This window comes from Odocoileus virginianus, chromosome 14, assembly GCF_023699985.2.
Source record: "Odocoileus virginianus isolate 20LAN1187 ecotype Illinois chromosome 14, Ovbor_1.2, whole genome shotgun sequence".
Classification (NCBI taxonomy): domain Eukaryota; kingdom Metazoa; phylum Chordata; class Mammalia; order Artiodactyla; family Cervidae; genus Odocoileus; species Odocoileus virginianus.
In genome coordinates this window covers 36,837,480-36,852,975 of record NC_069687.1, presented here as the reverse complement: position 1 = coordinate 36,852,975, position 15,496 = coordinate 36,837,480, and positions in this window count along the sequence as shown.

The window sequence follows — 15,496 nt, the reverse complement described above, 5'->3', positions numbered from 1 at the left end:
AGGTTAAAATGGGCATTATGTGCAATTTTCATTGGGGGTAAATGAATACAGTGCTCTAGGATAGCTAAACTGAACAGAAAGGTAGATAGAGAATAGGGTTTAGAATGGGAAAAGACAACCACACTGTTTTTACCTAGGTTTCTATCTGGTAGAAGGAAGTAGTCTGATTGGGTTTTTTTGTTTTTCTTTTTCTATATTTTTGTACTAGTTGACTCATTTCTTTCTGAGTCATTGCCCGTTTTCTCAATTGTGACTATTTCTCAAATTGTGATCATTTATTACCTGCATCAGTATCACTGGAGGCTTGTAAAATAACTTCAGTGTCTTGAGCTGGACCCTATAACTGTTGAATCACTCTCTGAGGGTGGAGGTCAGACATTCACACATTTAACAGTTACCCTCAGGTGATCTAAAACTTGGGATAACTGTTATAGAACTAATAAGGACTAATGCAAGAATGTCTGTGGTTGGAACAAAAGGATTTCTGTAAAGGAGGGGTCACAATCTTCTCAGAACACAAGTTTTAAATCTAGATGAGCTTTGGGAGAGGCACACCCATGACATACTTAGAATTGCTTGAAAATTTTTGTTTGTCCACATACATGTTCCTGGTGAGGAATTTTAAATTTTTAGTTAGATCCCTAAGGTAGTTCATGACTCTCCCCCAAATATCAAGAACCACTTGTTTGTGGAATGCCTGAGTCGAAATCAGGAATACTGGCAAGGGTGCCCAAAATAAATTGTCTTGAATAACCTCACCCACTCTCACTCCTTCCCTTTCTTCCCTCACAGCACTGCTTCCCAACTTGGATATCGGGACGTTGAACGTTGACACTCATCAAAATCTCAATTACTAAGAATATGAACACAAAGAGGGTTTGTACAAAAGATGATACAATGAATATTTTAATGGCTTTCCTTTTGGACTAAATTATTGCCCTAAACCAGAAAACAAAAGGTTAATTTTGTCCTCTGCCCACATTACAAAAATAAAATCACTGTTGATGCAGTCATTCCGCTTCTCCAAAAACCAAAGTGGTTTCTGAGAAATCTCTCGCCACTTTGAAGAGTGAGTGATTAGAACACTCATGATGAGAGAAATCAGATTAATTGGTCCAGAGTGTAGTGTGAGAGTGTGTTCTTTAATGAAGGTGGCTGTGCAAAATAGATGCACACAGCGCTCATCCAGAATGGCTCAGGGGACTAGGGGCTGTGTTCCTCAAAGTGTGCTGAGAAACCTGCATGACCAGAGTTATCTCAAGAAGCCTATTAAAAATACCAATTCCCTGTACCCATCTTGACCTTAGGAATCAGACTCACTGGTGATGAGGCAAAGAATCAGCAGTTGGAACAAGTTCTGAGAAGACTCGTGACTAAAACATTCTAAAGTTTGAGTTCTCCAGGTAGCATTACTTCCAAGTCATCCTTACATAAAGATGAAGGTTACAGACAGAGAAGGAAGTGCCACTGAGCCTGGAACCTAAAGCACATCACTGGTAAACAGCAGTTAAGGATCCAGTCTCTACACACAGGGTTTTATAATCCTGTCCAGATGTTTATTTCAGAGGCTGAGAATTGGAAAACAATTGCATAATCATAAAAATTCTGTCCTGGACAGAGTTAGGAGACATATTACACCCTTGCACTTGGTGGAAATCTCCAAAATTTATTATTCTATATTTGAAATATCCCAATGAATATTTCCTCCTTTCAACCAAAAGGACTCAAGTATGAAAGGATACATTTCAAAATTATAGGGCAATTCAAATCCCACCTCTCAAGTTCTCTGATTGATAAAGAATGTTCAGAAGTGGGTCTGTCAATTCCTTTGTCTAGGCAATTTTAGGGAGGGTGGGGACTTGACATATCATGGGTTACTTCTCTTAGAAGGGTGTGTGTGTGAGACCAGAGAATCCATTCCCAATTTGGTCAGTACCAAGAGAAACTAAACAGTTCTATTTATTTATCCTTATCCCTTTACTAGTCTCTGAAATTGTCACTGTCTAGAGTTCAGGCTCAGATATTTCTCTGCTGGTCATTGTTTTCATGCCAAAGCATTTCTAAGGAAGTTGGGAATAGGTCTATAGTCATCAATAAAGTAATTCATTTGTTGTCAGATAGTTAGTAAGAATGTCTGCTATGTCTACTTGTCTATTTTTGTTCCCTCCCAATGTCCCATGCAAAGGAGAGACCTGTGTCCTGAAAATAAATAGCTTTTTTTTACATTTCCTTCATTAAAAAAAAAAAAGAAAAAGAGTGCTAAAGCAAGACATTAAATTCACCAGGATCTATAAGTAAATCAGTAGATATAAGTTGTGGAGAAGGCAATGGCACCCCACTCCAGTACTCTTGCCTGGAAAATCCCATGGACAGAGGAGCCTGGTAGGCTGCAGTCCATGGGGTCACTAAGAGTGACTGAGAGACTTCACTTTCACTTTTCACTTTCATGCATTGGAGAAGGAAATGGTAACCCACTCCAGGGTTCTTGCCTGGAGAATCCCAGGGACGGGGGAGCCTGGTGGGCTGCCGTCTATGGGGTCGCATAGAGTCGGACATGACTGCAACGACTTAGCAGCAGCAGCAGCAGATATAAGTTGATGTCTAAAAGCTGTGTCCACCCCAGCCTTCTGCCACAAACTTGTGTGGAAAGAATTTCAAAGTAGAGTTTGCCAAATGACCTTTTTACTAGTTGGCTCAATCAAGTTAATGAGATCATTTATACTGCTTCCATGAAGTTCTGAGGATTTAGAGAATAATGTGAAGAGCTGGAGTATTAGAGAACAACTCATCTCCTGATATGGGCAGCAGCTCTGGACTTGCTACATATTATAGTAAGCAGAAAAGAACTTCGTCAACCCCCCAAAAGATGCCCACATCCTAACCCACAGAACTCGTGAATATATTATTTACATGGCAGGAAAATTAAGGTTGCAGATAGAAATTTAGGAAGCTATCAGCTGATGTTAAGAAAGGAGAGTAGACTAAATTACTCAGGTGGGCCCAATGTAATAAGAAATTTCCTTAAAAGTGGAAGAGGGAGGCGAGAGTAAGTGTCAGAGTACTTCAGTGTGAGTATTTTATTGCTGGCTTTGAAGATAGAAAGGGGCTGTGAGCCATGGGATGTCAGCAATCTTCAGAAGATGAAAAAGGCAAGGAGACTTCTTCCCCAGAGCCTCCAGAATGTAAGATAGCCCTACAAGCATCTCAGTTTTAGCCAATGAGACCTATTTCAGATTTCTAACCTATAGAACTGGAAGATAAGAAATCTGTGTTGTGGTAAGGCACTAAGTTTGAGGTCATGTATTACAGCAGCAGTAGGAAACTAATCATCTAAATATTTTTCTGTCTCTTTCCCCTGATCCCTTTCAGAATAAAGTAGTTTCAGTATTTTAAAAAATTAAATAGGATATTTCCTTAAATGAGCAGAAGTTTCAGACTTTCCTGTTTCTCTTTAACTATCATTATATCTGAGCAGTACTTGACCCATTCCAGTTATACTAGACTGTAATGTTGATGATGATATAATTGTGGAGACTCTTGAGCACTGAGAGGGCTTCAATTCCTAGAGAGACAGCCATGTTCAAGTCTGGGCTTGTGATTCTAGGCCCTCTAGATATTTTGGAGGAAAGCAGGGTGTGGGGTGGAAAAGATGCTCAATCAGGAGAAAGTTCATCTTCCAGCTCCGCTCTGAGGAGAATCTCATTTGACTGATCACAGCATATGAAACTACTTAGTAATATTTGAATTTTGATGACATGCAGGTCTTCGCACATATCATACAAAGGATAAAAGCATTATAGATTTAACTTCTTTTTCTGCTGCTTACTTCTAAGTGAAGAACCCTGCTCAGATTCTATTCTCTCCTCCATCAATCAGCTTTCCTGCTCAATTTCTGCTTATGTCCAGAAGAGCTGATTTAAGAACCATCTCTTTCTCACACTTCCTCCTATTGGCTGTAATAATTGCCATATTCTACATTCTAAAAGAGTCAAATCCTATTTATTTGACAACGAAGATTCTTTTCATTTCCTTCATTCAATAAAAATGTAACATGTTAAGTACACTGGGCACTCTTAATAACCAACTCTGAAAAATCAGGACATCAACCTTTTGTAGGATTTAAGATTTTAGGATGGATCTAAGATTTTAGGATGGATCCTAAAACAATGTTACGTCCATGAATCAAGGTAAATTGGAAGTGGTCAAACAGGAGATGGCAAGAATGAACATCAACATTTTAGGAATCAGTGAACTAAAATGGACCAGAATGGGTGAATTTAATTCAGATGACCATTATATCTATGACTGTGGGCAAGAATCCCTTAGAAGAAATAGAATAGCCCTCACAGTCAATAAAAGAGTCTAAAATGCAGTACTTGGGAGCAATCTCAAAAACAATAGAATGACTTCTGTTCATTTCCAAGGCAAACCATTCAATATCACAGTAATCCAAGTCTATGCCTCAACCACTAATGCCGAAGAAGCTGAAGTTGAACAGTTCTATGAAGACATACAAGACCTTCTAGAACACCCAAAAAAGATGTCATTTTCATCATAGGGGATTGGGATGCAAAAGCAGGAAGTCAAGAAACAGTTAGCATAACAGGTAAGCTTGGCTTTGAGTACAAAATGAAGCAGGGCACAGGCTAACAGAGTTTTGTCAAGAGAACGCACTGGTCATAACAAACACTCTCTTCTGGCAACACAAGAGATGAATCTACACATGGACATCATCAGAAGGTCAATACCGAAATCAGATTGATGATATTCTTTGCAGCCAAAGACGGAGAAGCTCTATACAGTCAGCAAAAACAAGACTGGGAGCTGACTGCGGCTCAGATCATGAACTCCTTATTGCAAAATTCAGACTTAAATTGAAGAAAGTACCTGGACCATTCAGGTATGACCTAAATCAAATCCCTTATGATTATACAGTAGAAGCAACAAATAGATTCAAGGGATTAGAGCTGAAAATATGCCTGAAGAACTATGGACAGAGGTTTGTAACATTGCACAGAAAAGTGAAAATGAAGTAGCTCAGTAGTGTCTGACTTTTGCGAACCCATGGATTGTAGCCTACCAGGCTTTTCCATTCATTGGGTTTTTCAGGCAAGAGTACTAGAGTGGGTTGTCATTTCTTTCTCCAATTGTACAGGAGACAGTGATTAAAACCATACCCAAGAAAAAGAAATGCAAAAGGGAAAAATGGTTGTCTGAAGAGGCCTTACAAATAGCTGAGAAAAGAAGACTAGCAAAAGGCAAAGAAGAAAAGGAAAGATATATCCATCTGAATACAGAGTTCCAAAGAACTATTAGCAAGAAGTAAGAAAGGCTTCCTAAGTGATCAGCACAAATAAATAGAGGAAAACAATAGAATGGGAAAGATGAGAGATCTCTTCAAGAAAATTAGAGATACCAAGGGAACACTTCATGTAAAGATGGACTCAATAAAGGACAGAAATGGTATGAACCTAACAGAAGCAGAAGATGTTAAGAAGAGGTGGCAAGAATACACAGAAGAACTACACAAAAAAGATCTTAATGATCCAGATAACTATGATGGTGTGATCACTTACCTACAGCCAGACATCCAGGAATGTGAAGTCAAGCGGGCCTTAGGAAGCATCACTACAAACAAAGCTAGTGGAGGTGGTGGAATTACAGCTGAGCTATTTCAAATCCTAACATGTGATGCTGTGAAAGTGCTGCACTCAGTATGCCAGCAAATTTGGAAAACTCAGCAGTGGCCACAGAACTGGAAAAGATCAGTTTTCATTACAATCCCAAAGAAGGACAATGCCAAAGAATGTTCAAACTACCACAGAATATAACTCATCTCACATGTTAGCAAAGTAATGCTCAAAATTATCCAAGCTAGGCAGTACATGAATCGAGAACTCCCAGATGTTCAAGTTGGATTTAGAAAAGGAAGAGGAACTAGAGATCAAGTTGCCTACATCCATTGGATCATAGAAAAAGCAAGAAAATTCCAGAAAAACATATATTTCTGCTTTATTGATTGCACCAAAGCCTTTGACTGTGTAGATCACAATAAACTGTGGAAAATTCTTCAAGAGATGGGAATACTATACCACCTTACCTGCCTTACCTGCCTCCTGAGACACCTGTATGTATGTCAAGAAGCAAGTTAGAACTAGACATGGAACAATGGACTGGTTCCAAATTGGGAAAGGAGTACGTCAAGGCTGTATATTGTCACCCTGCTTATTTAACTTCTATGCAGAGTACATCATGCGAAATGCTGGACTGGATGAAGCACAAGCTAGAATCAAGACTGGAGGGAGAAATATCAATAACCTCAGATATGCAGACGACACCACCCCTATGGCAGAAAGCAAAGAGGTACTAAAGAGCCTCTTGATGAAAGTGAAAGAGGAGAGTGAAAAAATTAGCTTAAAACTCAGCATTCAAAAACCTATGGCATCTGGTCCCATCATTTCTTGGAAAATGGATGGTGAAATAATGGAAATAGTGACAGACTTTATTTTGAGGGGCTCCAAAATCACTGCAGATGGTGACTGCAGCCGTGAAATTAAAAGATGCTTACTCCTTAGAAGAAAAGCTATGATCAACCTAGACAGCATATTAAAAAGCTGAGACATTACTTTGCCAACAAAGGTCTGTCTAATCAAAGATGTGGTTTTTCCAGTGGTCATGTATGGATGTGAGAGTTGGACCATAAAGAAAGCTGAGCATCAAAGAATTGATGCTTTTGAACTGTGGTGTTAGAAAAGACTCTTCAGAGTCCCTTGGACTGCATAGAAATCAAACCAGATAATCCTAAAGGAAATAAGTCCTGAATATTCATTGGAAGGACTGGTGCTGAAGCTGAAGCTCCATTACTTTGGCCACCTGATGTGAAGAACTGACTCACTGAAAGAAACCCTGATTCTGGGAAAGATTGAAGGCAGGAGGAGAAGGAGACAACAGAGGATGAGATGGTTGGATGGCATTACTTACTTGATGGACATTTGTTTGAGCATGCTCCGGGAGTTGGTGATGGACAGAGAAGCCTGGCATGCTGAAGTCCATGGGGTCACAAAGAGTCAGACATGACTGAGCGACTGAACTGACTGACTGACTTTCCCACTGGTAACCATAGAACTGTTTTCTACTTCTGTGACTCTATTTATTTTGTAAATAAGTTCATTTGTACCATTTTTAGACATATGATTTTGATCATCTCTTCAAATTCCAATTTCCCATCTATATATCTTTTTGAAAGGGGATCTATCCATACCTTTTGCCCATTTTGTAGTCAGATTATTTGTTATCTTAATGCTGTTTAAGAGTTCTCTGCATATTTTGAATGTGAGTCCTGTAATAAATGTGATTTGCACATGTTTTGCCCCACTATTTGAATTGTCTTTATATTCTCTTGACAGTGTGCTTCACAGAGCAAAAGATTTTAATTTTGATGTCCAAGTTATTTATCTTTCATTTCATGAATTGTGCCCTTGGTCTTGTATCTAAAAAGCCATTGCCAAGCCCAAGATCACCTAGATTTTTTTCCCCATTTTATCTGCTAAGAGTTTTTGTTTTGCATTTTAAATTTAGGTCTATGATACATTTTGAGTTAATTTTGTAAATGGTCTCAAGTCTGTGTCTGGATTCACTTTTTTCATGTGGATGTCCAGTTTCTCTGGCACTACTTAATGAAAAAACTATTTTTGCTTCATTGTATTACCTATGCTCCTTTATCAAAGATCCATTGACGGCTATATTTTTGTGAATCTATGTCTTTGTTCTCTGCTTTGTTCCTTTGATCTATTTTTCTCTATTTTTCACCAATAACACGCTCTTTTAACTAGAGTTTTAGAGTAATATGAAAAGGATGAAGTTATAAGTCCTTTGCAGCAGGGCATAGGAATACTTCTGTTCTATTGAACAGATACTCTACTTCTTTGCAAACTGCTTATTCTTCCCATATAGCATTTGAAGGGGTGCAGAAGTCAAATTGTTTTGTCTAGTGTTGGTCTCTTGGAGGAGTTCTGTGTGACTTTTTCATCATTCTCCTTCTACACCCAAAGGGAATGGGTTATGATTGATTAAAGATAGTTAATTGGTCATTGAGTGGGTAGAGCTACAAGCCAAATTACAAACAGAGAATGTAGAGGTATAGGTTCTCAGTTGAACTCCTTTCTCCACTAGTATGAGATTCTTTCTCTTCTCACATTCAATGGAGGTCAGAGAGAAAGGATGTCATTCTCACTTGGGATGTGCACCTCCAAACTACCCATGCATTTGGACAAATTCTCTTAGTTTCTTATACTCTCTTCTACTTCTTTAAGACTTTCCAAGGGTGGAAACATCAGACTTTGCATAGAGGTTGAGCAGGATTCTCTACCACTTCATTCTAATAAATTGAGGCCAGCCAAGATAAGATAACACATTTTCTACCAAAATTAATGTAGCTCTCCAGAACTTTCCATTGACATTTGGGATCAAGGCCTTTGCTAGCAAGAAAGTATAACACTTTTCTTGCTTTATTTTCTAGGTGGTGACCCTGAAGTGAGGCAAGGGTAGATGAAAGAATAACTCAACCATTTCTGGGATTCTTTTTTTTTTTTTTTCATTTCTGGGATTCTTGAAAAAATTTCTTAAATTCTTCTAAATTGCATACCAATAAGACTAACTGCCAATGTGATCACGCTTTCTATTTTGATATAACTTAAGCATGAAATTAAAACTTTGCTTGATCAATATTAGATTCTATGCTGCTGTTGTTCAGTCACTCAGTCATGTCTGGCTCTTTCCCATGGACGGCAGCATGCCAGGCTTCCCTGTCCTTCACTATCTCCCAGACTTTGCTCAAACTCATATCCATTGCGTCAGTGATGCCATCCATCCATCTCATCCTCTTGTTGCCCACTTCATCTCCTACCTTCAATCTTTCCCAGCATCAGGATCTTTTCCAATGAGCTGAGTCTTTGCATCAGGTGGCCAAAGTATTGGAGCTTCAGCTTCAGCATCAGTCCTTCCAGTGAATATTCAGGGTTGATTTCCTTTGGGATGAACTAGTTGGATCTCCTTGCTCTCCAAGGGACTCTCAAGAGTATTCTCCAACACCACAGTTCAAAAGCATCAATTCTTTGATGCTCAGCTTTCTTTATGGTCCAACTCTCATATCCATACATGACTACTGGAAAAACCATAGCTTTGACCATAGGGACCTTTGTTGGCAAAGTGATGTCTCCGTTTTTTTTTAATATGCTATCTAGATTTGTCATAACTTTTCTTCCAAGGAACAATTGCCTTTTAATTTCATGGCTACAGTCACCATCTGCAGTGATACTGGAGCCCAAGAAAATAAAATCTGTTCGGAATATTTTTGCTGGTTTGAATTCAAATTGATATGTTCACAGTAATTTTCCATCATTTTGACGGATAAGATATTCGTCTGGCTCTAAAACACAAAGCAATCAAGGTTCTGCATGTAAGTTTGCTGTTTTCAGAATACCCCTATTATAACAGCTATTAGGATTATAATTTATTAAATGGTCACTTATTAAATGTTTGGCTCCCTTTTCTCCTGTAAAAAAGCAGACACTTCAGGTGACACGTTGATTCTCTGTTGCATTATTCATTCACTCATCAAACACTTCCTGAATATTTCTTATACACCAGGAAATAGACTAAGCGATGGGAGGACACAAAATGGGTGAGAGGTAATCCCTTTCACAAAAGAATTTACAGCCTCTAGAGATTACTTTCTGGCACTATGCCAAAGAAGGACTGTTTCTGTATCTTCACTACATAAAATATGTGAAACTTAATTGCCAAGTATGGCCCAATTTATTTGCAAATGAAAAGATTAATCAAATATGCCTAATGTAGCTTACAATCTCCTCTGGCTTCAAGAATAAACCTTCAAAATAAATCTTTCAAAAACAGAAATTAGTTCTCTATTTGCCTAACTATTTCATGTCCACCTATGTAGTCTTAAGTCTTCTCAGATATTGATACTGTTACTGAAGGGCCATGGCCCAGGTCAACTGCCATTTGGATTTGTTAGCAATTAGTTTGGTGAACGCCATAATTTCCCTGAGTATAGAAAGAATCTTAGATTCTGCTGAAAGTAGAAAGAGATAAAGAATGTGGATGGTATTAAGAAGTCTAATAAATGAAAGCCTCACTTGATTAGTATCTAAACCCTTCCATGATTAACTTAATAATGACATTGTTCCCAATAACACCAGTCCTAAGAGCTATCCCCTAATATACAATTTAAATAATTCAAAGGAGAAGGATCTCTGTTGTCTGTCTGTCTGTCTGTCTGTCTCTGTCTGTCTTTGTTGTTGTTCAGTTGCAAAGTCGTGTCTGACTCTTTGTGACCCCATGGACTGCAGCATGCCAGGCTTCCCTGTCCTTTGCTATCTCGCAGAGTTTTTTCAAATTCATGTCCATTGAGTCCGTGATGCTATCTAATCACTTGACCCTCTGGCGCCCTCTTCTCCTTAGGCCTTCAATCTTTCCCAGCATCAGGGTCTTTTCAAATGAGTCGTCTCATCATATCAGGTGGTCAAAGTACTGGAGCTTCAGCCTTAATATCAGTCCTTCCAATGACTCTTCAGGGTTGATTTCCTTTAGAATGGACTGGTTTGATATCCTTACAGTCCAAGGAACTCTCAAGGGTCTTCTCTAGCACCACAATTGAAATCATCAATTCTTCAGTTCTCAGTCTTCTTTATGGCCCATCTCTCAAATCAATACATACTACTGGAAAGATCATAGCTTTAACTATATGGACCTTTGTTGGTAAAGTGATTTCTTTGCTTTTTAATATGCTTTCTAGGTTTTTCATGGCTTTTCTTCCAAAGAGCATCTTTTAATTTCATGGCTGTGGCTACCATCTGCAGTGATTTTGGAGTCCGAGAAAATAAAATCTGTTGCTGCTTCCACTTTTTCCTCTCTGTGTCTAATGTATTTGAAACTCACAAAATGCAAGACAGTACTGAAACCAAAGAAAAGAAAGTATTCTCTGAAGATATAAATTATTCTGGCTAAAGAGAGGAAAAGTATTAAAACACATCCGTCCAAGAATGCTGTGTTGTTGTTATAAGAAGAACACAAATTTTTTAAAAATTTGAAATACAACATCCAAGAACTTAATAAATGAAATATTTTACATTGCTTGCAACCATAAGAATACAAAATTAGGATCTATATCTGCTGTTTGCTGTAAACAAACAATCAAACAAACAACTCTTGACTCACCTTTGACCAAAAACATGCAAATCAGTTCAATTAATGCTAAATCCAAGAGAAAAAAGGACATGAAACCATTCAAGTAGAAGAGACAGGAAAGTGCAAACAATGAAATAGCCAATGAAAAAATACTGACAATGATTTAAAAATAGGAACAAGTATCAGTAAATAGAAGGAACATCACTCAAGGGATGAACTATGTGAATACCCAACATTCCTGTGCAGCTGTTCTGATCTCTTTTCAAACCTGAGCCAAGAAAATAACTCAGGAAGCTATTCTTAACTATTAATGGGGAATACAACCATAGCAATTTATAGAGTTGTTCAGTGTTTGTTAACACTGCGGGGGAATTTCAAATAGGCTAGAGCCTGCCTGAAAATTTCAGGTGCTAAAATTGGCACATATGTTTTCATATCAGAAGTATGCTCTGCAAAAATTGCAATCATGCATGATTTGTTTTTATGTTTGTATTTGCATAATTCATAATTTTTAATTGTAAGACCTTTGCATAGCTACTGAATCATTTTATCTTGAGAGATACATGGACTATTATCATCCTCATTTTTTATTTAAAATATGAGTCTAGTTTGTAGTAGAAAGAGCTTCCATTCATTGAGTGCTTAGTATTGACAGACCCTGTAATATACATAAAAGATGAGGTAGAATGTAGGACTTCTGCACTGTTTGGCATTTTGGGAAAAAGCTAGTATGTAATGAGCTCAGAGCTGAAGCTCTTTTTCCATTTTCTCATTGTGAATATTTATTTTTAGTGTGTGTCTGTGTATTTGTGTGTGTAATGGAATGTTGTTGTTTTTAGTCACTAAGTTGTGTCCAACTCTTTTGAGACCCCATGGACCCCACCAGGCTCTTCTGTCTGTGGGATTTCCCCGGCAAGAATACTGGAGTGGGTTACCATCTCCTTCTCCAGGGGACCTTCCTGATCAGGGATCGAACCCATGTCTCCTGCATTGCAGGCAGATTTTTTAAACCACTGAACCACCAAGGAAGCCCATAATGGAATACTATTCAGCTATTAAAAAGAATGGAACTTTGCCATTTGCAACAACATGGATGGACCTGGAAGGTATTATGTTTAGTGAACTAAGTCAGACAGAGAAAGGGCAATACAGTATGTTACCACATATGTAGAATATAAAAAAGAAGTGAATGAATATAACAAAACAGAAACAAGCTCACAGGTACAGAGAACAAACTAGTGGTTACTGATGGAGAGAGAGAAGATAATAGGGGTAAGATAGCAGTAGGGGATTAAGAGGTACAAACTGCTCTACATAAAGTAAGCTACAATGACATATTGTACAGAGCAGGGCATATGGCCACTATTTTATAAAAACTTTAAATGATCTGTAAAAATTTTGAATCATTTTGTCATATACCTGAAACTAATAAAATATTGCAAATCAACTATATTTCAATAAAAGAATAAATTCTAAAAATAAATTAACTAAACTATTTTATTACTTAAAAATGCTAACCATCAAAAAAAGAATATCTTCTTGCTTCTAAAGAGAAAAAACAAGAAATAACCAAAGAGCTCCTGTGGGTGGCATGAGTAAAGGGTGAAAGCATTTTTGCTTTGTGATGGTTACCAAGCAGAAATAAATAGCATGGCTATCACATAGGTTCTACCGGCCAAGCAAAATGTGCACATTGGAAAGGGTTTCAGAAGCTAGCTGCACAACACAGAAGCTCCTATGTTATAAATTCACTCAGGAAATTGTTTTCCCCAAATAGCCTAGTTACTATCTAACAGGTATATCTTTCTTTCCTTCTCCCTTACTTCCTGAAAAGAACAGTGGCTTTGGTGAACTTTTCTTGAATTCAAATTCTGGGTCTACCTTTTACTGGCTGTGTGAGTTGCTTAAGTGCGACTTATTTTCTTCATATGTCAGATAAAGATAATAACCCTGCCAGGCTGTGTTGTGAATCTTAAGATACTAAGTGTCTAGCACAATGTTTTTAGCACATAGCAGGCACTCAGTAAGGGCTTCCCTGGTGGCTCAAGAGGTAAAGAATCTGCTTGCAATGCAGGAGACCAGGGTTCAGTCCCTAGGTTGGGAAGATCCCTGGAGAAGGGAATGGGTATCCATTCCAGTGTGTTAGTTGCTCAGTGACCCCATGGACTGTAGCCAGCCAGGCTCCTCTGCCCCTGGGATTCTTCAGGCAAGAGTACTGGAAAGGGTTGCCATTCCCTTCTCCAGGGGATCTTCCTGACCCAAGAATCAAACCTGGGTGTCCTGCATTTCAGGCAGATTCTTTACCATCAGGGAACCACCAGGGAACCCCTCCAATAAATGCTGGTTGTTCTCTTGCACTATAACTATTGGTCTTATCTACAGTTTATTATTTCCCCCAGTACAAATCTTGTCAAAGAATCTTTTTTTAATTTCAAACATTGTCCTTTTAGTAAAATCAAAGAACATTTGAACTAAAATTATTGTAAGAGATTATCTTCTCCAACCTTCAGTGGTTTTATATTCTTCAGTGGGTGGGTCTAAGTAAAGATGAGGAAAAAGGCCCAGAGGGGTAATATCACCAGTCCTAGGTCACACTGCTGGTGAAAAGTAGAATTTTAGGGCCAGATCATAGGTCTTTAGTCAATGTTTATTCCCATATCCCCTGTTGCCTCCAAAACAAGCCTTTCACAATACTCTTTCTCATAAGAATATTTCTCTTTGCCTTAAAGCAAAGACAAATTGGACCTTGAGTATATGGACTCGAGATTTTTGCACTATATTTTTATCTGTGTTAGAGAGTGTTGTGATGCTTGTTCAAGAACCATTTTCACTCAGAGGTAGCATTGTGGGCTGAGAATCATGGTGCTTCTTTTTCACAGTAGTAGAACTCTGTAATGCCAAATATTTTCTCTTTTTGTTGATACCTGTCTTGTTTGGTTTTGTTCTAATCTAAAAGAAAGAAATCAATTCATGAGGAGAATTCTGTCTCAAAAGCTAATAAAGAAACCAAACTTCCTAAATTGTAACAGGGTGGGAAGACAACTTCAAATCAATGGCTTATCCAAATCAATTAAATTGCCAGTTCTTTTAACCAATGTAGTTTGGTAAGGTAACCCCTTAGTAACCAGAAATTGTGTATTCAGACCATCACTGTAGTCACTTAACAGAAATAAAGTGGTATATTTTCGAATACTATTCTAATGTTGCAGACAACAGTAGAAAATTCCATTTTGACTTGAAGTCAAGAGACTTAATTTGTTTACATGCTTGAAGTATCTTATCAGTAGCTAGCTTTAGCTATTAGGCTATTTCACAATGTGAACCTCCCAAGGGAAAAATAAAAACAAGAGTATTATGACGTTCCAGAGTAAAACCTTTAAAAAAAGTAATAAAATGGAATCATTTGGGGTTTCTCTGTCCCTAAAATTTACCAAGTATTCTGTCTAGACTAGGGAACAATAAGAATAAATCTGGGTTTCAGAAGAGTATTTCAGACTTCATTATCAGTCATATGTTAAATAAAATTCATTGAGGATCTATTATGTTTCAGAAGCTAATTAAAAAGGCTGGAGATTAAATGCTCAAACATAGTCAAACACATGTCCCCCTCTCTGTACCACACACACACAGGCTCTTTTTCATCTACTTCACATTTGACAAACTTGTCCACCCCGACTATACACTCTTCCTTTCCTCTGTGTTAGCATCCCTTCCAACCAGAATCAAGCTTTGAAGCCGTCCTCTCTGAAGGGGTGTTACCCAGTATTGGGCTAAATGTGCTTCTGACCAAATTGGTTCATGTTATCACAGCAATATTTGCACATAGTGTCCTTTCTTTTCCTCATCTCCCATTTGGCTTTTAAAATCTCAGACAGTGTCACTTAATTATGTGAAGTTACTAAAATACTGTCGTAAAACAAATCAGCCAGTGGTATTTGCTGTTTCAGAGCATTATTGGCTACAGAGACATTAGAAAAACCAGGGGGAAAAGTGAACACTTAGCAAGTGAAGAAGAGGCCAGAAACATAAGCACAGATAATCCTGATGTTTAGAACATGAAATAGTGCTATTATCTACTTCCTATTTGGGGCCCCAGCTGAAGAACACTTCTGCCAGATAATGTTTAAATTTAGTTGACGTTTAAGTGATGTTTCTGAGACTGGAGGCTGCAAATTATATCCTTGTATTCCCAGCACAGAGTGAAATGCACTGCCATATATATTCTGAGGTACTATTGATTTTATTTGTTTTTAATTTTTAAAAAAATTTAGTTTTTAATTGAAGGATA